This window comes from Hippocampus zosterae, chromosome 1, assembly GCF_025434085.1.
Source record: "Hippocampus zosterae strain Florida chromosome 1, ASM2543408v3, whole genome shotgun sequence".
Taxonomy (NCBI): domain Eukaryota; kingdom Metazoa; phylum Chordata; class Actinopteri; order Syngnathiformes; family Syngnathidae; genus Hippocampus; species Hippocampus zosterae.
The window spans coordinates 19,384,223-19,408,732 of record NC_067451.1 but is presented as its reverse complement, the minus strand read 5'-3'; the positions used below and the strand labels follow the sequence as shown (position 1 = coordinate 19,408,732).

Genomic DNA, 24,510 nt, shown 5'->3' with positions numbered 1-24,510 from the left:
AGTTCCTGGATCGTTACCGGACCCATTTGGTACCGGGCCGCACAGAGTTTGACCAAGGTCTTATTTTGAATGGTTTGGTTTTTGCTGAGCGTTAGTAGTCTTCCAAAGAGCAATATAAATAGCGCTGGGTGATTACAGTATATGACTGAGAATCATGATATTATGTGACCAGCATCACACTTTGAGCATAAATACGCCATCAGACATGGCGGGAATGTGCGTGACTCTAGTTAGTTCCCATTCTCACATTGGTTTGCAAGTTTAAATAAACAGACTCCGCCATGGGCAGGCATGACTTCCGAAGATGAAGCTATTTTGACAAGACAAATTCCTCCCCTGGTGGTATCTCTCGAGCGACGTGGACCAGGAACAAAACAAGACAAATCAAGAAACCGCTTGAAATATTTGACGAAGGGGAACACACGTGATCAAGTAGAAAGCAGGAAAATGCGACCAGAGTTTGCACAGCCTGCCCATGTAAACATTAGCAATTTAGTCGCAAGTAACTAACCGCCAGCTACCAGACGAAAGCAGCAATCAATCATTTGATCAGTCACGTCTGCAAGTAGCAATGATGCTAACTAGGTATGTCGGTTCATTACTTAAAAATTATTATGGTTACATTATAAGGCGTATACTCCCAATTGGCCCATTTCATAACTGAACTGTTGACTAACTATTGACTGAAACTGTTTGAAAGGAATGAAAAAAAATGTGAATGAAACGTTCATTCAATAGATCTCTTTGTTGTCAGTACCAGTGCTTTAAAACTGACAATTTAAAAACAATGACCATCAACTGGTCTGTGACACAAAAAATGTTGGGGACTATTGCCCGTGAGGCTTCAAATGATCAGCATCCTGTATAACACAGCAATTATTCACAGCATTTTTTTATTGCCACAGTTTGATTGTGTCAGCCTTACTCCAAAATGTAATACATTTGTTCAGCACCCTTTAAAGACATTTTAGATTTTTTTTCTCCCAAATTTATTAAAGTTCAAAATTTTGAGATTTTGAAAAAAAATGGAATCCATTGTTGAATAAGGCTACAATATAGAGGTCACCAAACTTTGTTAAAGTGAGATCTATTTATAAAATTCGAATTAAAGTGAAGGGCTACCATTTTGAAACACTGAAAATAAAAATTTCCTCAAATTTCTTTGATCATTATGATATCCACCTATGCAAAGAGTCAGCTGATCTTGTTTTCGCTCAATAATTATCAACCATGATATAACAACTAACCTATATTATATTCAATGCCTCATTTCTATAAATCTCTTTTCAAACATCACTTCAAAAATCATAATGACCCATCAAGGTGAGCTGTTTTAAGAAAAGGGCCGCTGTCTTTGGCAGTGACCTGTTACAACGAAATACAAGCACTGCGAATGCATTTTTCTGTAATATTTGAATGTCTGAGGTGTTGTCAACATTTTCTTTACAATATGTTATGAGCCCCCACTCGTCTAAACCAGAGGTGGGTAATTCCAGTTTCGGAGGGCCGCTAGCCTGTGCATGTTTTCCATTTTTTTCTGTTGCACACACACCTGATTGAAATGACCAGTCATCAGCAAGCTTGACGGAAGCCTGATACTGAACCTGTTCATTTGAATCAGGTGTGTTGCAACAGGAGGAGCTGGAAAACATGCACAGGATAGCGGCCCTCCGAAACTGGAATTGCCCAACCCTGGTCTAAACACAGGATTCTATCAATATTGTGTTTTTAGAATATGAGTTAAGCATTACAATGCATATTTTTTTTTCAGATTTATGTATGGGGTCAAAATCACAATTGGAGCAGGAGAAGTCTGACGCTTTTCCAAATTTTTATTAATTAATTTTTATGGAACAGCACTGTGGACGACTGGTTAACACGTCTGGCTCACAGCGCAGAGGTGCAGGGTTCGATTCTGGTTCTAGCCTTCCTGTGTGTAGTTTGCATGTTCTCCCTTTGCCTGGGTGGCTTTTCTCCGGGTACTCCGGTTTCCTCCTAAAATCACATATGGCAGGTTAATGGAACATTCTAAATTGTCCCAAAGTGTGAGTGTGAGTACGGATGGTTGTTTGTCTGTGTGCCCTGCAATTGGCTGTCGATGAGTTATGGTCCTACTTCGCCTCCTGACCAAAGACAGCTGGGATAGGCTCCAGCACCCCCCCAAACCTTCTGAGAATAACTGGATTAGAAAGTGGATGGATCTTCACGGGTGCAAAAAAAGCAAGAAATACTTTCTATAAAAGGAAAGTACTGTAGATCCACGAATATACAGTTATGTAAATTGCACACACTAATCCCAAATATGTTCATAAACCTATTTTCATGTCTCGAATGGGCATCCGCTGGTTCATTGCCATGTCATCTCCAATCTATTGGTACAGCAATAAGCTGCCATTGGCACAAACTGCTTACTGCTTTCAATGGAAGTCTATTTGCAGCCGATTACTTTCACTCTACTCTTAGGTTGTTTTTTTTTTTATCAACACCCAAAACAAAAACAAACCAAAAAAAAAACAACCCTCCAAAAAAAGAAAATAAGAAATTGACAGCAGCAGAACAATGAATGATGAGCTTGCATGTCTTCCTCAGTTCTAACTTTGGTGCTTGAATCACTGCTCCTACCGTGGATCAAACCATTGGGATAAAATTGAAACCAGCTTCAGCACGTCAATACATTGCAGATGCTGCGAGTATTGAAGCTCTTTTTTTGGTTCAGCTTATCATCAGAGACCAGAAACTTATAATTAGACAAGGGATGTGCAACTTTTTCTTCTTTTAAAAAGCTGAAGCCATGGCCGCTGGTCTTAAATAGACATGGCCTGCCCCTTTTGACATGTTTAAGGGCTCTGTCGTAAGCCTTTATGGCCTATACAAGTCAGTTGGCGGAGGAATGTCTGCAAGTGGACAAAAACAGCTCTTAGCTGCCACACATGCACAGAGCCACCCTCTGAGTTTTATAGAGGCTTCCTTACACTCCAGTTTTGGGGTTGGGCTTAAAAATCCCGCTAAGCACACAAACACGCTCAACTTCATGGGCAATTAAGACAGGAAAAATGGATCCTTATTCAGCATTTGAGGGTTTTACCCCTAGACGTGGAACCGTAGATGTTTTAGTGGTTAAGCAATAGCAATTCAGGACTTGGACAAAAAAATAGTACAGGAATGCATATCTTGGGTTTCGTAACCGTATCCTAGGCGAGAAAGTGACTTCCAAATTGTTTTGGTGGTCCTTCTTGTCCCCTCCTTTTTTCGCTCAAAGCGACACAAATTTCCGTGGCATGAAATGCAGCGTAGTAATTCATTACCGGAATGCAATGAGGGAAGTCAGAGATGACTCTGTCAAGGGGTGAAGCCCCCAACTCCCCAAAATAAAGCCCCAAGAGTGCACCCAGATACAAAATGACGTTACCAAAGCAGACGCAGTTATGTAACAAAAGGAGGCGTTTATTTCTCAGACAGTTTGTGTTGCCTTGTGGCGTTAGAGTGTGTGATGGGAGGGAGGAGAGGCAGAGGTACATTGGAGGGAAAACAGGCAGCCCCTGCTTTTCTGGATGTGAAACCCCACAGTTGACTCGAGCTCATGTTACTCGAATCTGAAGGTGGAGCGTGATGACTTCCATGTCAGAGGATAGTAAAATGCAGGCGCTCTCGGATGACCACAAGAGTGAGAGGTATTGATATCGGCAGTGATCATAAAGTGTCATCACTAAGGTTGTAGTTAAACAAATACTACACTGAGAACATATTGCGGTGTAAATAAACAATAGCTTCCCAGACAGTCTGCGGCTTGGGCGTGTACTGAATGTTTAGTCGAGAATTTGATTTTAGTTCTGCCCGGGCCCCGGGAATGTGCCCAGCCTCTCGCCCAAAGTCGGCCAGGATAGGCTCCATTTACCTACGATGTGAGGATGAGTGGTAGGTATGGACGAATGCTTGTCAAGTGTCCTCATTGAGCAGAAGTACAAAGCCTTACACCGCTAATAAATCGAGTGGCCTACAGTGTGCCGGCTTCTTTTACGTTTGTCGTAGCTGAGGCCTGGACACATGCTTTTGACGACCTTCCCTGGTAAACGCTTCACCTCTGCTACATGTATTGACTTGCTGGTGGTGTCATTACACTCAGAGGAAAAAGAGTTGGGGTGTTGAAATATCTACAGTTACGAGTGGAATGCACAGCTCGGGAAGGCGCCTGTTGTGTTGAAGAGCAACAGATGGGAGGTGTTCCTCAGTGTGAAGCAAACTCTTGCAAGCCCCCAAATCGCTCACCCGTCACTCAAGGCTTCACGGGTGTGAACTGTGAGTGCTTTGAATGGTTTATCAGGCGTTGTGGAAGAAGTGGAGTCCACTTTGGTGTCATTAGTTGTGAGCGTACGCGCACGTGTCATAACCGTGTTTTTCTGTGGAGAGACATGACTGCCTCAATGCTGATGTGTTAAAATGGGTAAACAGCAGAACAGTGAAGGAGGTTTCTCAGTAACTTTGTTACTGTGCAATCGATGTGGTGGCAGAAGCAAGGCTCAACTTGCAAAGGGAGGAGTATGTCTGTCTGTGTGTCAACCCCAAGACAACAACAACAACAAAAAAAGAAAACGACTGTACAAGGCGGAACAAAGTTCCTTATTACAAAGTCCTTTGCGGCATGTGATATTTATCCATACACACAAAGGGCATTGCTATGGAAACAACCCAGCTAGTACCTGCCCCTTTGCTTATTTTGTTGCTATAGCAGCCATCCCAGAATAATCTTTTCACCCCCTCCCTGTTCTTCCCTCGTGTTTGTGAGTCATAACTGACTGTTGAAACCACAATCCAGTACGTCGCCTTTTCCTCACATTCTTTTCATGCCCAAGGACAAAATTCTTGAATCATCTCTGTGCGGGGTTTTTTTTTTTTTGGGGGGGGGGGGGGGATTTCCAGAAAGATTCATGACAGAAATACAACAGTGATACGTTTCTATGGTGACGTATGCGACGTAAGCGGTCTGACCCAGGAGTTCTAACAATTTCGAATCCTCGGGTTCTACGCATTGTCATCAGCTACCGGGGCCGAGTTGTGATCATGGAGTTTGTGACTTTAGTTTTTTTCTTGCTGTTGAGGAGCTCTATTGTGTTTACTCCATCTGCTGAGTCAAAGTGCTTCAGGGAAAAGTAGCACAAAAATCACTTGTGTAACATACAATGGAACAAAGACTGTTGCGGGAGACAATTTGAATTAAGGATTTCTGTCTTGGTGCAGGGCCACATTAATACAGCGCCTTTGTTTTACTTGGAGTTCGCTCCTTAGAAAAGATCAGGAGAAACTCATTTTTGGTGCTGAATGAATGAAATCAATGTGAAAAAAAGCTCCGCACAATATGGGGCTGTTTCCTAAGTTGGGCTGCAATTATTGAGTGCATTATGTTCAATTTATGTGAACTGAACTGTTACTAGCCTTTTGGTGCGCATGAGACTGTAAAGTTTTAATCAGCTGAGAACCATAAAAAGACACATTATAATAGTAGTGTAATCCTGCCCCTCCACCCTCCACCCCAAAAGTCATTTTGCAACATATCACGCACCGTCTCACTTCTTCCACATACTGTACATGACATTGATTCATTCAGGCCACATTTACACTATTGGTTTGTATGCTGGTGTTCTTCTATGCAGGGCTTGGCTGACACTCTTTGTCGCCACACTAACAATGTCGTATTGAACATCTTAAAGAGCTGTTGTTGTTGCTCTCAATTCACTTTGCGGAGTGAATGAGCGCTTTCTCATAGTATTCAAGGATGCAAAAGCGATTGTTTCAAGACTTAATTGCATTTCAACGCAGCTGAAAAGCAGCAAACAGGACACATTTTGCTGTGAGCAGAGACGTGAAGTGGGAGTGTTGTTTGTGCTAATCACAAATTTGCTTTGGTGAGGCGCCAAGGAGCATTGTAACTTTCAGTTTGCATTGATTTCATCCACTAAAATCACAGATCATACAAAACCATATTTTAATACAACGGCACAACAGACTATTGGTTACCTGTCAGAATTACAAGCCATGTAGCCAAGTCACATTTTATCCTTAGAAAGAAAAAAAACATTTATTGTTTTTAGACCAGCCCTGTGATTGGCTGGTAACCAACCAGTCCAAGGCTCCAGCTCTCCCAAGAATGCCTTTAGGACAAATTTCTCCATTGTGAGACGATAAAGGGTTTCTTTTCTTTTCTTTTCTTTTCTTAAGACAAATGCTTGTGAATGTTCTTATTTATCCAGGGAACAAGCTAGACCAAATTTTATGGCAAATGGATGGATGGCCTTTTCAACCATCCATCCATTTTCAACACTGCTTATTCTGAATCGGGTCGCGGGAAGTTGATGGAGCCTATCCGAACCAGTAGATTTCCACCTGAACCTGTCGCCAGTAAATCACAGGGAACCTATAGAGACAAATGACCATTTACACCCACATTCACACCGTCACTGAGTGGGACCCGAACCCACGCTGCCCTCACACAAGTCAGACAAGTGCACCACGACCCCATCATATTCACGCACTGTTTGTCCAGGATAATGACGCGCTGTAACGCCCATTGATCATTTACCATTTAAAACAGCAGTGACAAATTTTAAATGAGAATCATCTTTTTATACATTCAAACACTACATAAACATGTTCAAGAATGCAAATATAATACAATTTGGCATCTCGGTTACTATAAAAATGTGCACCAGGTGTATCATTATTTGTTTTTGTTTTTTGTAAAAGAGTAAATTAGAAAATTCACAGGAAGCATTCAAAATGAATGATACTTGACCTAAATATATTTTCTGTTAAAGAGCTACTGCATACTCACAGAAACACATGCCATGATTCAGTAATTACCGGTTCGTTTCATTTAGGGCAGTCGTGTCTTAAACAGTAGGTGGGCCACTAATTTGTTAATTAGGTTTTTTTTCTCTCTCTCTCCATCTCTTGAAGCTCCTGCTCCAGCAAGCAAGAGCAATGACTCATAAACAGGATTTTTGACTCATGCACCTCAACCGTTGGCTGTGATTTATCAGCAATGGTAACTTAAATATGTGTACCGATGATGGGTCTTGAGTAAATGTTTTTTTCTTGGTACGTAGCGTCAGTATAGTTGGAGTGTTGATTTGTACAGGGTGGGGATTTTATACTCCCTGTACAAATCAATATGCAAAGACAAGACTCAACATAATTTGTCTGTCCTAGGTAAAATCTTTGAATTTCTTTTTGAGAAATATTATCAAACAAGTGAAGCATCTTAACACTTTAACAGTAATGTAATAAGTACATTACATTATTAACAATTGTGATGATGACAAATTTCCTATTTCCTTACATTGCTTTCTCAACAAATAAATTCGGGCCAATTTACAACAAAAAGTGACATAAAATCTGTAATTTTTAACCACTTCTTATGAACTCTGACTCATTTTATTTGTGGTACAAATCTCGATCCAATGATGTCCTCCATTTTGATATGTAGGTTGTTTTAATTTTGCATACTTACATCGTGTAACTTATTACGATCCCAGTTTTTGAAGAGGTGAGTGAAGTCTGGTCTCCATGCGCTAATCTCATGTTGCTCACCATGGTCAGCGACGCCCAGGAAGTTGGTGTGAATGCGCAGACACATAGAAAATCAGAGGGACCCTGAATGTGTGACTTAATTTTGGATAATATTCTCACCAGATATTTTAGTAAATTGCCTGGTCTTTTTCCATTCAACATTGGATAACCCCAGCTTTGATGTAGTTCCAGATGGATTTCTGTGAAAAGTGAACTTGAGTCCAAAGTTGATCCGCATATCAGCTGGCTCTCATGCCTGATTTAACAATTTAACAACAGATAATAATTGAATTCTCGTGTTGACGTGCAATATCAATTTTCTGCAACGGAATGTACAGACATCTCTTCGTCTTCATAGATAAATGTAACAAATGCTCAAGCAGTCACTCCCCAATCTGATCTTGATGTTCTCTCCTCTGCTGTCTGAGCTATCCTGTTTTCATTGTAGCCATGAGCGTGAATGACTCACAGTGTGCCGGGGCCAAGTTATTTGCTCTGTTTCAGGATGGCCGGCACACCTACGACCATACAGGAAAAACACCCATTTCCACATATCCTCGTACTCCGCTCAAGTGGACCTGCCCTGGATTAGTGACAGGCGGCAGGGATTTGGTTGCTTAAAACATTTCGCCAATCCGGAAAAAAAGTGAAGGAAATATCCTCCATGGTAAGACACAAAATCCCCGATTGCACAATAGTTTGGCTAGATTTGACTCTGTTTACCTGCTGATCGGATCATCTCAGTCCCACTGTTGAATGATTTCAGTGGGTGGGGATCAATGAAGGCTCGCTTAGATTTGTCTTATCATTTTAAAGACAGATTCCTGTAAAAGAGTGAACATAACCCCTTGGTTGCAAAGATGCAAAATAGACAGTGTTTACCCACTACCTTATTCTGTGAGCAGGGAAATCTAAAGGGTTGCAAAGCATCTCGTTACACAAAAGTTGTCCATCTGGAAGCCACAATAGCTCTGAGCTGAAACAGTTCTTCAAAGGGCCACGCCTCAAGACTGGAAAAAGTCAAACATGCACGGAGCTGAGTAAACAGGTGCAGGAAACACAGAGAGAGGAGCATAACAAGAGACGGCGCTTCTCGCGGACGGAAACACAAATGCAACGTGAAATTTTCTCATGGACAATGTACCTACCTGTAATATCATGCAACGGAATCTGTATTCAGGGGAGTGGTTCTTCTGAATTGTAATTATTTAGGATCAGCATTTGAACAAGTGTTCTTCATAGCCCATGAGGACATTTTTTAAAAGATATTTTATGGTGTGGGAAATTCTTACTCTAAATGTTCTAATGTATTTAGATTTTGAGCAAAGGAAGCCGTGACAGAGACTTTCATGGATGTAGCTCAAATAGTCTTCATGTTCAGATCACAATCTAGTTGAGCGTAAACCAACATTCCCAGCAGTGGTTGCAGCCAAGTGGTGGAATGCATTTGGACATTTTTTCCCCCTGATTAGTCAACAAGTGACAGTTCCTTTCATGCTTAGAAAATGGGCAAGTTGTATTTGTGTGAAGAGTTTTGGGCAAATAATGCACACAGTGTGTCAGAAGAAGTTATTGGCTTCAACGTGTGGACACACGATCAACCAACACATCTACGAAGAGATCATGTGGTGTTTGCTTCGTTCATTGCGCAAGAAGGTACAAGAGTCGTGGCAGGATCACTCATAGCTGCTTCACCATGACAACGCACCTGCTCATAATGTCCCGAGCATCTGACACTTCCTGGCTGAGAGGACCATCACCCTGCTTGTGCAACTTGGTCAACATCTTAAGGGGGTCTTCAAGGCGGCCCGCTGTAAAGACACGAATGACATCCTGACAGCCTTGATGACGGAGCTCTGAAGGGATCTGTGAACAATCGTCCCATGAGTGCATGAAGATGTGGCAGAGCATGCTGGAAAAGTGCGACGTCAGGTAGCCTACTTCAAAGGCGAAAACTTGTTTGTCGTTTGAATATTTAGAATACTGTCTACCTTTTATGGGACAAGCGAAACTTGTCTGACACACCTCGTAGACTCAAATATTGATGCCGGAATCAGTAACCACTTAAAGACAATGGCAAAACAAAGTATTTGCCGTTAAATACTAAAGTGAGGCGTACCCTTCATATTTGTGGACATCCCGATTTCTGAATATGCTGCAACAAAGTGTTTTGGTGTTCATGCTGCGGCCTCTCAGAATTGCCACTTGTGTTTTCCTGAAACATTAAGGACTTAATTCCTGTTGGGAAATGTGCAAACTTACTCAGTCATAGAAGCTCCTTTCGGTCAAAGTCCTGCAGATTTGCAATGTTTGTTTACGACACAGCTGCAGTCCAAGGAGTAGAGAAACTTGACATGTGGCTTATTTAAGCTCACTCTGCAGCTTTTATCTCAGTTTGCACAGCGATTGACACACAGTAGCTTCTGTCTTTCACACCGTCTCTAGAATAACAAAACTGTCCTTATTGGGCTGGCTGGTGGTGCAACATAACATTGAAGCAAGTGTACATGCATGTGTGAGTGGAGTTGTGCCACTCCCAGTTGTGTTGTAGCAAAGACACACTCACTTCCTGTCTGTGAAAAAAAGTGGGTGTGACTCTTGGATAAGAGGTGTTTCGAGGACACTGAACATTTGATTTGCGGTGCAGTAATCAACACTTTTCATCCAGGGTTTTGCTTTAAAAGCCCCTGAGCTCTTTTTTTGACATGCTGATACCGGCCGGCCATGATTCCAACTTGAGTTGAAAAACGACGCACCCTCTTTGATGCTCACTTCATTGAAACTAGTCAAAGTGAATCACGCATATACTTTTACATCCCAGTCTTTGTCCTGTTTGTTTCCACACAAGCATGAAAGTGACAAACTTTTTAATGATGAGTTGCAGCACGCTGCATTTGCTTGGGCAGGGTGTGACACGGGCCTCATCCAAAAAGTCTCCGTCTTGGATCATCAATGGTGAGATTAAATAGGAAACGCGTATGGGTCCATGCATGCAACACTGATCGGCTTTTGATTGGTCTCATGAAATGTGCACCTGTTTCAAGATATTGGATTGGATGGGTTGGATAAACTTTACTGTCAAATGTACTGTATGTGTAACATACAGCACAGATGAAATCTCTTCCCTCTCAACATAAAACAAGAGGAGCTATCAAAAGAAAAGCTAACACAAATATGTAACCACCTTTGTTTAACAAGCTGGAAATGAAGAAAATACAGTACTGTGTGGTCTTCCTTCTTATAGTTACTGAAATTGCTGTATTTGACGGTATGTGAGGATGCAAGCAGATATAGCATGATGGAAAAAAATGAGAGGAGTAAAGAGGAAAACATGTTTCGGTTAGCATTTTAAAAACATACGAAGCGAAAATACTCTAAATACAAGCAGTTTTCAGCCAATGCACTTGAGTCCTTAAAACGTCTTTGAATGCTATTGTTAATATGTTTCTATCACAGTGTGATGCCCATAAATGTGTTGGAATCCACACAAGGAAGCCAATGCTGCTTTATCTAAAAAGAGGTCGCGTAAGCCAGCCAACAATGTGAGTTACTGAAGGCTAAAAAAAAGCATTTCTTTCCATCCAGCCATTTGCTTCTGTGCTTGTCCTTTATTGAAGAGGACCCCAACCATCTTTTAGGCCACTGCTCGATTTGTCTGATTGGCATAATAAATAAATTGATCAATAATTATTTAATGAAACATTATTATGCTCATCATTACGCTGGCTGGAGCTGTATGTTGAGATACTGCTTTTTTTTTCTTTCAAAAAACTCCTAAGGCTTGTCTTTTGATGCTGGACGCTTGGGCCCCATGTGCTGAAGCAGTTTTGAATGCTTCATTGTCTTGTTTGCAAACCTGTCGCGACATATTGCGCAGAGTGGGTTTGCTACATGTGAGTCACCATCAATAAACCTGCAACTTCAGCAGGAGTGCCGATATTGTCTCTTGAAGACAGATTTCTCTGAAATCATAGGCTCTTTTTTTCTCATGATTTAACCTGTTCACTGTAAAATAGTGAACAATAAAATAGGACTCACCCAGAAAGGCTAACCGAAGGGCGAACGATCCTGATCATGAAGGATCCCTCGAAGGGTGCAGTTCCATCCAACTATCGGCCAATAACCTGTCTCTCCACAACATGGAAGCTCATGTCAGGCATCATTGCGGCTAAGATAAGTGGACACATGGATCAATACATGAGCGAAGCACAGAAGGGCATTGGTAGAGATACTAGAGGAGCCAAACATCAACTCCTGGTTGACAGAACAGTCGCACACGACTGCAGGTCCCGACGTACCAACCTGTGCACAGCTTGGATTGATTACAAGAAAGCCTATGACTCGATGCCACATACATGGATCACTGAATGCTTGGAGTTGTATAAGGTGAACAGGACCCTAAGAGCCTTCGTTGCGAACTCGATGAGGATGTGGAAAACCACACTTGAAGCCAATGGCAAGCCACTTACCCAAGTGTCCATCAAATGTGGCATATACCAAGGTGATGCACTCTCCCCACTGCTGTTCTGCATAGGACTGAACCCCCTAAGCCAAGTAATCACCAAGACAGGCTATGGATACCGCCTCAGAAATGGAGCTACAATCAGTCACCTCCTCTACATGGATGACATAAAGCTGTATGCTAAGAGCGAAAGGGACATAGATTCCCTGATCCACACAACCAGGATCTACAGCAGCGACATCGGGATGTCATTCGGGCTTGAGAAATATAGTCGGATGGTGACTCAGAGAGGAAAGGTAGTCCGCACTGAAGGGGTCTCACTCCCAGAAGGAACAATAGCAGACATTGAGGACAGCTACAAGTACCTTGGTATACCACAAGCCAATGGCAACCTCGAACTGGCAACAAGGAAAGCAGCTACGGCCAAATACCTCCAGCGAGTGAGGCAAGTCCTAAGAAGCCAGCTCAATGGCAAGAATAAGACCCGGGCAATAAACAGCTATGCCCTGCCAGTGATCAGATACCCTGCAGGAATAATAAGGTGGCCAAAGGAAGAGATTCAGACCACGGACGTTAAGACCCGAAAGCTCCTAACCATGCATGGAGGGTTCCATCCCAAATCCAGCACCTTGAGACTGTACGCAAGCCGAAAGGAAGGAGACCGGGGACTAGTGAGTGTGAGAGCCACTGTCCAGGATGAAACATCCAAGCTCCATGAATACATCAAGGAGAAGGCTCCAACGGATGACGTACTCAGAGAATGTCTCAGACAATGGGGAACAGAAGATGAGGCGCTGGAAGAGGGACCATCATGGGAGGACAAGCCCCTACACGGGATGTACCACCGGACCATAACTGAAGTGGCTGATCTCAAGAAGTCCTATCAGTGGCTAGAGAGGGCTGGCCTGAAGGACAGCACAGAGGCACTCATCCTGGCTGCTCAGGAACAGGCCTTGAGCACCAGAGCCATCGAGGCCCAGATATACCACACCAGACAAGACCCAAGGTGTAGGTTGTGCAAAGAGGCACCTGAGACGATCCAACACATAACTGCAGGGTGTAAGATGCTGGCAGGGAAAGCCTACATGGAACGCCATAACCAGGTGGCTGGCATAGTCTACCGAAACATCTGTGCGGAGTATGGACTGGAAACCCCAAGGTCAAAATGGGAAACACCTACGAAGGTGGTGGAGAATGACAGAGCGAAGATCCTGTGGGACTTCCAGATCCAGACTGACAAGATGGTAATGGCGAACCAACCAGATATCGTGATCATAGATAAAGGGCAGAGGAAAGCCGTTGTAGTGGATGTAGCGGTCCCAAGTGATGGAAACATCAGGAAGAAGGAACATGAGAAACTCGAGAAATACCAAGGGCTCAGAGAGGAGCTGGAGAGAGCATGGAAGGTAAAGGTGACAGTCGTGCCTGTGGTGGTCGGAGCACTCGGGGCAGTGACCCCCAAACTAGATGAGTGGTTGCAACAGATCCCGGGAACAACATCGGACATCTCAGTCCAGAAATGTGCAGTGCTGGGAACAGCAAGGATACTGCGCAGAGCCCTCAAGCTTCCTGGCCTCTGGTAGAGGACCCGAGCTGAATGAGGGACGGACACCACCCGAGGGGTGAGATGAGGATTTTTGTATATATATATATATATATATATATATATATATAAGAGCTGTCAGTTTAGCAGTCAGTTTTTATTAGCATTAATTTAAATGAATTTTAACAAGATTATTTTTTTTCTCGTGAGAGTAACGCGGCACACGTCACAACGGATGTTACGTTGCTCCATAAATAAACCAGAAACAAAACAACAAGCACACTTCACAGGTCCACACACGCGCAAGACACCCAAAATGGATACTTAAAGAGTTTATGAATGGAAAGTTTACTTTTAAAAAGTTGCCAGATTGTTCCACTGACAAGACCAAAGTTTACCTGTATGTTTTGCAGTCGTAAACTGAGCACGTCTCGTCTGAAATACCACCTAATGCCCAAGCACACAGCTGACGTGAGTACTCCGCCCCTCGTCTCAGACAGACAGATATGGCTCATTTCAAAGCAAAGAAAATGGATGACACGCCGAAGAACAAATTTGCTGGAGCCATAGCTAAATGTATGGCTACTGCATGCAAGCCTGTCAACATTGTCCACAGCTCGACTCAAGATGAAATCATTCACATTGCATCTCACGACTCCACTACGGATTGCCAGCGAGAGCCTCCATTACGAGCTGTGTACAGAGATTGTACGTAGCGGAGAAGGCTAAGGTACACCAAGCGGGTGAAGACACTGTTTCGGGAGAGAAATAAGAGACTAGGTTGATGAGCCTCTGGTGAATAAAGATCAGGTAGCCTGTCGAATACGATGTATGCCACTGACGCGATTGTTACTTGTTTGGACCTATTTTGTGTGGAAGGTTACAGTGTTTTGTGTCAATATAAATAAAGCGGGTGGAGCTTCTCTGTGTTCGTCTGACAGTGACGGTGCGCTGAGGCACGTCGAGAGTTCAGCGGTGCAGTGGTAGCAAACTAGCGAACACACTGAAAATAAAACGTCTCCAGTGTTGTCATCGAACCAAGCGTAGTCATCCGAAATGATGTCCACACAAAACCATACAGAAACTTCCACGCAAGAAGGACCGACAGAATCAACATAGCCTGACTGCTGTGTTCAAAGCAAACTTGAGAAAAACAAAGAATGCAACCATGGCTTAAATCCACTATAGGCTGTGTTAGAGATTATGTGTGAATAACTGCTCCTAGTGAAAAATGTTCATGTAAAATTGAAAATCGAAATTGTTATTTGAGTAAATATTTGCATTTTGCACATAGAAAACTGATTCATGATTCCATGTTGATGAGAGCATAAAAATGGGGAAAATAGGACAAAAAATATAAAAGGAAATCCAGAAACAATAAAAAATGCATGAGTAATTACGATTAATTTTTAGTGAATTTGAGTTAATTATGATAGTTGCATTTTTAATTAGATTAAATATTTTAATCATTTGACAGCTCTTATAATATATATATATATATATATATACACACACACACACACACAGTATATACTGTATATATATGTGGAGCAGTAGTTTGTCCCTTGGCTGCAAAGGACCACTCCCTCACACTGGTTCCCTCCCCTCTGCAAACTAGGAGTTCAACCCAGCGCCCTATCCGAGCACTCTGCTCAGCCCAGAAGAGCAGCCACATAGGGAGAAAAAAAAAGTTAAAATCTACTCAGCAGAGAGAGGAGGGAGCGAGCGAGAGCGGAGCAGGGTGGGGGGGAAAGAAAACGCCCTGGAAACTTTGCTTGATCGAAAAGTTGGAGAAGTCATAGAATCTCATCAAAGTTGAGAAGCGCTCTTTTGGGCTGGGGAGAAGGGGAAGACGACGACGTTTTCAAGGATGCTCAAGCTTGTGTAAGGCTTCTCGGGCGCAACGTGTGCGCACAGGTATAGCTACTTTTTTTTATACTATACATACTTCTTACTCGTACTGTCATCTGAGCTTTGCCTCAAGTGATTGTTATAGGAGGAAAAACTAACAAACTCGGCAGTCCAGCATTCCTGTCATAATTCAGATGGCATTTGCGTCGAGTGTGGATCACGAGTGACGTGTTCTAACTTTTGTAAGGTCTTTTTCTTCTGAGGGCGGGGATCTTACAAAGGTGTGTTAATTATTAATGTTATTATTATATTTTGTAGTTAAAATGGAGCAGGTTCAAAAAGTGGGTGTGTACCCGCAGGCTTCACGTGAAGGAGCAGTACTGGAATTGCGCACTTCACTTTTCCTTTAACTGCGCAACAGCGTGTGAGTCAAAGGCACTGAATGCATAAAAGCTGAAGTCAGTAATAATTACTGCGTTGCATTTACATTTGGGATTTGCTTCACCAAACACTCAGATACATTCTAATTCTGTCCAGACGCAACATGTGACTTGGTGCCTTTCTAGGGGCACTGGAGTACTCCTCACTCTTGATAAAGGTTGAATAGAGAAATGGCTGTCAAGATAAGAGTCAAATCGTCAGTGTTAGGCTTATCACTTGGTGTTTTCCTGTTGTCTGTCACCCTTTGCAAAGCGTTCCCTAAGGGAAGGCGTGCAAAAAATGTGGACGTTGAAGAAGTAGTTACGCAGCCATGCGCGTCTGTAGCCACCAACCAGTATGGGTGTGGATTCCACTCCTTTGCCTCCTTCCACCCCCTCCTTTTTCTCTCTCCCTGTGTTCTTCTTCTCGTGGAGGCACACCCTTTCTGCAGCCGAAGTCTCCATGCATTTATGTGAAAAGGAAATCTATTTCGATTCAAAGAGGAGTTTCACTTGTTTCTGCATTTGACAGCATATTTGGTTTGCCCAAAAATTTATAATTGAAAATGTGTCAGCTATGTTTTTTTTTTTTTTGTGTTAATGGGGTTTGCATAACATTCCAGCTCATGAGTGTCAGACAGTAGAAAGTTTAAATGAAACTATTTTCGATCTCATAGATACATTTTGAAAATGTTTTATTTGCCAAATTATGCGTCTTTCTCAATTTCCTCGTGGGGCTTTTAACTTTGGTTCTTGGACTGGGGCACAGGGCGGTAGAGATGAGGGGAGAAGGCGCGAGGAAGACGGGAAACGGACGAGTAAGAAGGAGGGAGTCTGCGAGGAGGGGCAAGAGTGGGGGGGAGCAGGGGTGAGGAGGGGAGTAATGGAATGCAGTGGTTTGGAAAGACAAGCTAATTGAAACCAGGTTTAAGGCATGTAGGGGGAACTTAGACCCTGCACATTCATGACAAAAATGTTTTTTCTGCATCCAGAAGTTTGGTCAACGATGACATATTTTCAGCTTTGCTTCTAAATAGATTCTTTGTCATCTGTATCAAATTCACCCACAGCGAGTAAAACGAGAGGGGCGAGGGAAGGGGATAAAACAATTACAAGAATTCATCTCGTGTTGAATTCTAGCAGAATTCTAACAGCGTTAAATGTCAACGTGTGCAGTTGCCTTGTCCCCGCAGCGCTCTCCTGCCACACCCAAAAAACAAAACAAAAACATTTCAGTGAACTGTTGCTCTTCTCTGCATACTCTTTGCTCTCCATTTTGTCTGCTGAGGTGTTGTAATTGTCTGGCGTTCCTCAAATTGCTCCTGTCAAGGTGACTGACTGTGACGTACGCCACTCACAGAGCCAAATGCTCCTGGAGCGTGCGAAGGGTCTCATGTAGTGTACAGTACTTTGGTAATAGCACTCTTGGAATGTCGTAATTCGTGTCATAATTTGTGCCGTGCATGTATCTGCACGACACAAAAATGAATACATAAGTAACATCGATCAGAGGTGATGAATCGCTTAGAACTGGTTGTGAAAGACTCCCCAGTGAACAGGGACTCGTTCGTGCTCCAGGCAAATAACGTTTGTTTAAATACTTGTGTTGCTTAGCAATGAATTGACACAGAAACCACATTATGGTGTCATGTGAAGTCGTTGAAGACATTTTCATGGAACACATGCTCTTTTGCATCAAGTCATGTGATTTATTTTTTTTGTTCTTAACTGACTTAATTGATCTTACTAACTGATCTTCAAAATACAGTAAGCATAAGAATATATATATATATATATATATATATATATATATATATATATATATATACATACACACGCACACTTCCTTCCATTTTCTAATATGCACTAACACTAGGGACAATTTAGAGTGTTCCATTCACTTGCATTGTATGTTTTTGGAATGTGGGAGAAAAAAACGAAGCACCCAGAGGAACATATCAAACCCTGCACCTCTGCACTGTGAAGCCGATGTCCGAACCAGTCGATCACCATGCCACCCTATTTATATATTAATATCGAATTATTACTACTAAGATGACTTCCAACCTAGATCCACGAGGAAAGAAGAAAATTGAAATATCGATAATGAAAGGGCGCGCAACTGAATCTGCGCCAGAAATGAACGGCTGATCACCTTTTTCCAAAGTTTTTGCATATTCTTGCTTACTAACAATATGACTATCAGCAAGACATGCTGGGCACTTTTTGTAGCACCACCTTCTCCGTATTATTTTCTTATTGCATGGCAAGACTGCCCAAAGGAGCAGTATGAGCCAGACGGAACGGAAAGAAAGTTGCCTCTAGCTCACTTCCTCATCCTTTTCCTCTGCTGGGTCTGTTAGATTGTTGATCGGAGGGTGGTCCAATGTGAAGAGGTGACCACAATGCTCTTGGATCGATATAGCAGCTGAACTTAAAGAAAACGGCTAAAAACTATTGCACTATGGCTTACTGTTTTATTTTGCTTTTATTTAACCCTGCACTTTGACAGCCATTCAGAGGCCTCAATTTAACTCTGAGACATCACAGATCTGTGGAAAGAAACCCTCGTGCAGAGTGAGGAAACAAAACAATAGCAGTTTTGCAGATAGAAAAGTGTCTCTGTGAGGGGAGTTTACACATTCTCTAGCAGCGTATAAACATGTAACCACAGTGTGTGAAGTTTTTAAGAGCCCCCCGAGACAGTCCACCCTGCAGCCACTCCCTTTTCGTCCATCCAGTACTTGGGCTTGGAATGTCTCAGAGTGTCCACAGTGTGCATTTGTCTGCCTTGTTGTGCAGACAAAGTGATTTGAGAGGTTTGTTAATACATTTGCCATAAATCTAAAATGATTAACATCCAAAACCTTGCAAGCCAAATTGTCTCTCATGAGGGAAGACACGCTCGCAGGGTGTGTTAGGTCTACCTCGACCTTTGTTTTGTTTCTAGCATCATCCAAAAACTACTTTTGGGATTTTCACTCAATGTCGGACGACTGGAAAAAAGCAGAGCCAGGATTTTTGGAAACTTTGATCAAACAGCAAACGTTAATTCTCACCGCATAAGACACCGATGTTAGACCCATTTTTTTTCCCCAAGCCATGCAATCTGAAAAGGAATTCCCATTGGCTTTTCTTTTCTGTGACCTTTCCCAGGTGTAGTTTGCCAGGCAGCCTTGCATCGAAGGAAGTCTAATATCTATAAATATACATTGTGAAACTATGCTTGCAATTCCGCCCTCCTCTTCACCTTCTGCTCTCCAGCGCTATGAATGGACTCGCACTTGCTCTTGTTCCAATGGCAGCTGTAATGGACAGAGACAAATCCTGACTTAATTATGAAGTGTGTAATGCCGCAAGGGATCATGTGCAAAAGCCTCACGTTGCCATCTTATTTTTGTTGTGGCACCGTTTCACTCATTGTGATGTCAACCGAGTTAAAGAAAATGCGCCTCTCTTGATTTTGAGTTCCATAAGGATTTCTTTCGGCTTTATTATTGTGCAAAACAGTTATTTCGGCTTATCTTTCATCCTGATATTACGTAAATGGAAAGAATGGAATCTGTCCAATAAAATCAACGGGACTTAACAAATCCTCGTTGTTTTGGAGGAAACACTCGCTCTCAAACATTAACCTCAGGAGAGGAAATTCAATCAGAGGTCCTCCCACCTCGCATATCCAGTAATGCAAGTGAAAACAATGAAAACCTGTCCCGGACATAACTTTACCTTTCATTTTGTCTGTTGAAGTTCCTTGTGCGTATGTCTAGTTTGTTGTTTTTCCTTTCTATTTTCCGACGTCTCCCGAACTCACAGCGGTTTTAACAAGCAAACGGGCAAGCTGGCGTCAGTGGGCAGGCTTTGTTCTCATTCAGGTCTTGTGGTTTGGTTTTGGGACGCAGTCCTGCTTGTGGACTGTGGAGCACTTATCTTGACATGCATTCCTTCTATATGCGCTCACACATGCATCGCCTATCTGCATGTTTGAAGGGAGACGGAACCGAGGCCTTCTCTCCTTACTTAGTTGCACAGTGTGAGAACAGGGCGTCCATTCTGTTTGACAATAATTTGCTACCTCCTTTCTTCCTTTTCTTCTTTGCGGCCTTTATTTTCTGGCTTTGCCAAACCCTACAAAGTGGCTTCCTCACTTACACTTGAGCCGTTACCACAGTCACACGGCTGCTGTTTTATGTTCATCAGAATGATTGCATTTGGCGATCAAATAGACGCGGGCTGACTTGAATCCCAGATTTCTTTGACCCAAATGGACTGGGTGTCTAAGCAAGGCGCATTTTTTTTCCTTGCATGAGCCACTGTGGCAAAGAGGTAGCCATCAACAATTTCATCGTGATTTTCGAAAAACCCGATGTTTGAAAGTGTGTGCTAGAGATGGAAAGGAAAATGTTCGAATGCGTGCGCCGTTCTTGTTTATTTAAGCAGAACCTGCACATTGGGGGTGTGCGGGACTCACTGCGTGGGCACTCTTGTAGGGCTCGTGCAGGCCTGGCGGTACAGAATGGAGGCCGAGTGAGGCAGAAAGAGAACATTTCTGTGGAGTTAGTCAGTGTGGGGAGAGGCTGGGCTCACTTCCAGCTGGCCCGACAGCTCTATCAAGGAATGCGCGCGAGTGGAGGCCAGGGTGGGGCCATGCTCTGAGCTTCTCCCTCTGCAAGCATAGGTGAAGCAATGTGACTTCTGGACTCCAGGCACTGTGCTTTCTTCTGGACATGCGTTTTTATTTGTTAGCCCACTCTTGGTGTCCGCTTGTGAGCGTGTGGTCGCCTGATCGGTATCAAGGCCGGAGGAGCGGTATCTCTGAAATCAGTGCAAGCAAACCGGCACAAAATCTCACCCCAAGCGAGTTGTAACCTCATGCAGATCAGACACCCATCTAATTTGGTTTTCGATAGATTACGTGAATACGGCTGTGAGTTTGTTTGCATGATTTAGTTGAATTGCTGCTTCAATAGCACCCTGACGATTATGATCCTGCAACAAGGGTGCGGGATGCAAAGTGTGCACAGCTGCTGTACCTCAGGTCTCCTTATGCAAACAAACCGCTGTTGGGTGGCATTTATCTCGGCAACGTCCCTTTGATTTGAAAGGAGAGTCAATTCAAAAATGCACAAGGGAAAAATCAGGCAAAATAAGGTCTTATGAAGGCCGACAAGTTCCCCGATGTTTTTCTCCTCGTTAACTGACTGTTGATAATGATCAGGATAGATGACTAAGGGAAAGATTCATGCTGGAGCTGCAGAGCTTGCCGCAGAAATATTATTCCGAGGGGCATGTTCCCACTGGCAGATGCCTGCCTTTGTACACATTGAGTCTGGTTCTGCTTATACTTTGCTCTAACAAAGAAAAGGCTTTGTTTCCAAATGCGCGAGTGGGCTGAAGCAACAATCTGCGCTCGTCATGTAAGAGCTAGGGCAAGTCGCAGCAAGAAAGCATATTAACATCGCAAGAAAAGTGAGACTTTAAAAATGGAGATACGTTTCGGGCTGTGCAAATATTTACACATGATAAAACTCGGCGTGTCGAATGTTAACAACATGATAAAAAGTTGGCGATATGTCATGGACATTTAACTTTTCACTTTTGAACTCGAACTTCAGATCTAATAATCATCATCCCACCGTTTTTTGGAACAGCCAAGCAGCTGACTTGAAGAGTGAAGATTGTTCATTGCGATGAAAATGCAATGTGGTCATATCATGTTCAATACATTCTCATCCTGTCTGCTTTTCTGTCACCAGAAGTCAAGAAAACAAGAACCAACGTATCGGACTGAAGCCCGTGGCCTCGCTTGAGCTATCCAAGGTATATGTCCTTGTCTGTCTTCATGTCAAATATGAATCCTCTCTACACATCTGTTACTGTTTGGGGAATCAAAACAAGACTTCTGATCCCACCCTCCCACTTGTGCACTCCAAGGCCATCTTGTCAGTGTGACTTCAGAACAGCCCTCCATTATGCAGACAGAGAGCAACAAGTGCTGGAATGTTTGTTGCAAAGCCTCCTTTGACTCCAGATCGTGCCTGTGCCTTTCGAACTAGAACAGAAACCTGATACTTCTCCACCCCGTTTCCCCCTTTTTTCTTTTCCTTCCCCCGGCTACCACCTGTTGGGCTCCTCGCTCGCCCTTTCCGCTTTTTATGAAATAAGTCTATAAGAGCCTGCCAGTGTCGCCCGCTTTAAGTCAGTAGCATCGGATGATTTATTCCCTCTGAGCCGAAAAAAAGGCGAGTAGAGACCACGATGCTGTCTCTGTTGCGCAACCTCCAACTGGGTCCCAAAGCGTCTCTTAAAGCCGCAGCGACCCGGGTACCTGCAGACTCAGTTGTCGGCTGTTGACTGGGAACTGTTCGTAGCCCGAAGGCACGCCCAACACCGCTTGGAGGTCGTTCCCAAGTTGGGCTGCTGTCTCTGTAGTTCAAGAGCAGAGCAGGGAGAGAGAGAGAGAGAGAGAGAGACATCCATATGTTCTTTGGTCACAGCCCAGTAAATAAAGGCCTTTGCCTGGCTCACTGTCCTGATCCAAACCACAGTACATACGATGATGGAGTGTTTCATCTCTCTGCTTTAATTTCCATCCCCTTTAAAGAGTTCTACAGGAAACCTGTTTGTGAACACAAAGAATGGGACACTGACGTAGGAAGAGAAAAAACTGATAATGACTGTCATGGTGTGCGGCTGCGTGCCTGTCTTATGATGAACACAAGCTTACTCATAGAGGATCAGTCTGCATGGAATTACATGATCCTAGCTGATGACAGGATGCCCGATTACAGTAGATATAAAAAGTCTCCACGCTCCAGTTAAAATGCTAGGTTTTTGTGACATTTTTTTTTATAAATACCCCCCCCCCACACACACACACACACCTCAAATTTCCACCCGTACTGTGACCTATAACCTGTACAACTCAAATAATTTTAAAACAGATGTGAGTGGAAGTAAAATTGGAATCAAATTTGAAAAATACATATGGCAAAATGTGATCGGATCTGGTTATGGTTATAAAACTTGTCGGCCATAATTCCAAAAGCTATGTTTGGTGTAAATACAACACTGCTGATCACCCAAAAAACCAAAAACAAACAAACAAACAAAAAAAACAACAACACACCATACCAAGAGCGTAGCTTGGTGGTGGGAACATTATGGGGCTGTTTTTCTTCAGCTTGAACCGAACCCTCGTCAAGGCAGAGAAAATTATGAACAGTTCCAAGTACCAGTCACTGTTAGCACAACCCCCCCTGGCTGCTACAATAAAGCAAAGCAAAAAATAAAAAATAGAAATAAAAAAAGTCCCAAAATGTCTCAAAGCACAACTGGAATTTATTTGCGATCAGTCAGAGCCACGTTATGTTCTCGAATGTGATTGGTTCAATTTGATCACAGCCATATCCCATTTATAAGAGACTGTGCACAGTTGTGCATCCACATTATTTGCAGAGGGACATGTAATACTTGAGATGGAATTCTGTAAGGGGTTGAAGGACTTGGACTACCCTTGAGGGCCACCTCCCACCAACCTCGAAGCTCAGTCCTGTTATAACCATCTGTTATATTTGCGTTACTGTTCTCTTGTGTTCTTCCACTCCCTCTCCGGTTATCTCTTAAGGTGACATTCCTCCAGTAGTTCCTCAGCTATCTCTCCCACTTTTCATCTTTTCCCCGTCGTTTACAGCCCTCTCCTTTCTCACTAATGTTTGTTTCCTCCTGGCTCCGCTGCCGTTGGCCGTGGCCCCTCCCCACCTCCCTTCCTAGAAATATAGCAAAGCTGTGACAACATTGCAGCCCAAATATTTCATTCAAGGAGAACAGCTAGAATCAAATTTGTAAAAGGGAAGAATGTAAACAAATATTAACGATTCCCCTCACAGGCCACGCGGCATTGGGCACCCCCGCACAGTCTAATAAGCCCCAAGGAAAACATTTGCGCAAAAAAAATCAAAATCCATTGCAGAATAATGTTCAGTCTTGACGACACAAACTCAACTCAACTCAACTCAGATATATTTATAGAGCAAACATTTTAAGTGTGTTTATTCTGCGTTTATGTCTGTTCAATTAATGAAAAGTATACTGCCGTGATGCAATGTCAGGAATGTAGAACCTAAACATGACAAGCACTATTGGACTGCTATTTTTTGCTTCGTGTATAATGAGTGCTTATAGTGAGGAGGATGAGGTTTAGGGTTAGCAACATCTCATGGAAAATTCTCTTATTCTTCCAAACACAGCCAGAATGGGATTATATGGAGTGGTTGGAATGAGTCTAATATGATCCAATTTTGGTTCTTTAATGATCTTCTCAAGCAATGTAATCACAGTTTCTGTCAAATAACATGAGCCGTTACGCCTGAGGCCGGAATAGATTCGTATTCCAAGCCTCAGTCGAGGCAACGTGAGACACTAACTGAACAAAAACGACGACGGAGGATCAGGTTGCAGATGCCTGCGAGTCATTGGCATAGTCTTCGGTACGATCCTTTCACCCTGCATTTGCTGCCACATTGACCCCAGCTCTTTGTATTCAGAGCTGTGATCCTGTGAAAATTTAATTTGGAGAGCAAGATTGAGATTGTCTCCGGATCCCTTGAGTCACACGGGACCAATCTTAAAATGGACGTGTTTATTAGCATGCTGCACCCACGTGGGCAGTG

At 43.0% G+C, this 24,510-nt stretch overlaps 1 protein-coding gene across 1 annotated transcript in view; it reads left to right on the top strand.

Annotated features, from left to right (window-relative positions):
• Positions 1–15,200: 15,200 nt before the first annotated feature.
• ahnak (AHNAK nucleoprotein) overlaps positions 15,201–24,510 on the top strand; it is a 30,358-nt gene continuing 21,048 nt past the window's right edge. Inside the window, exons 1-2 of the mRNA XM_052061080.1 lie at positions 15,201–15,485; positions 21,595–21,658. The gene's annotated coding sequence lies outside the window, so the exon portion shown is untranslated. The remainder of the gene's footprint in view (positions 15,486–21,594; positions 21,659–24,510) is intronic.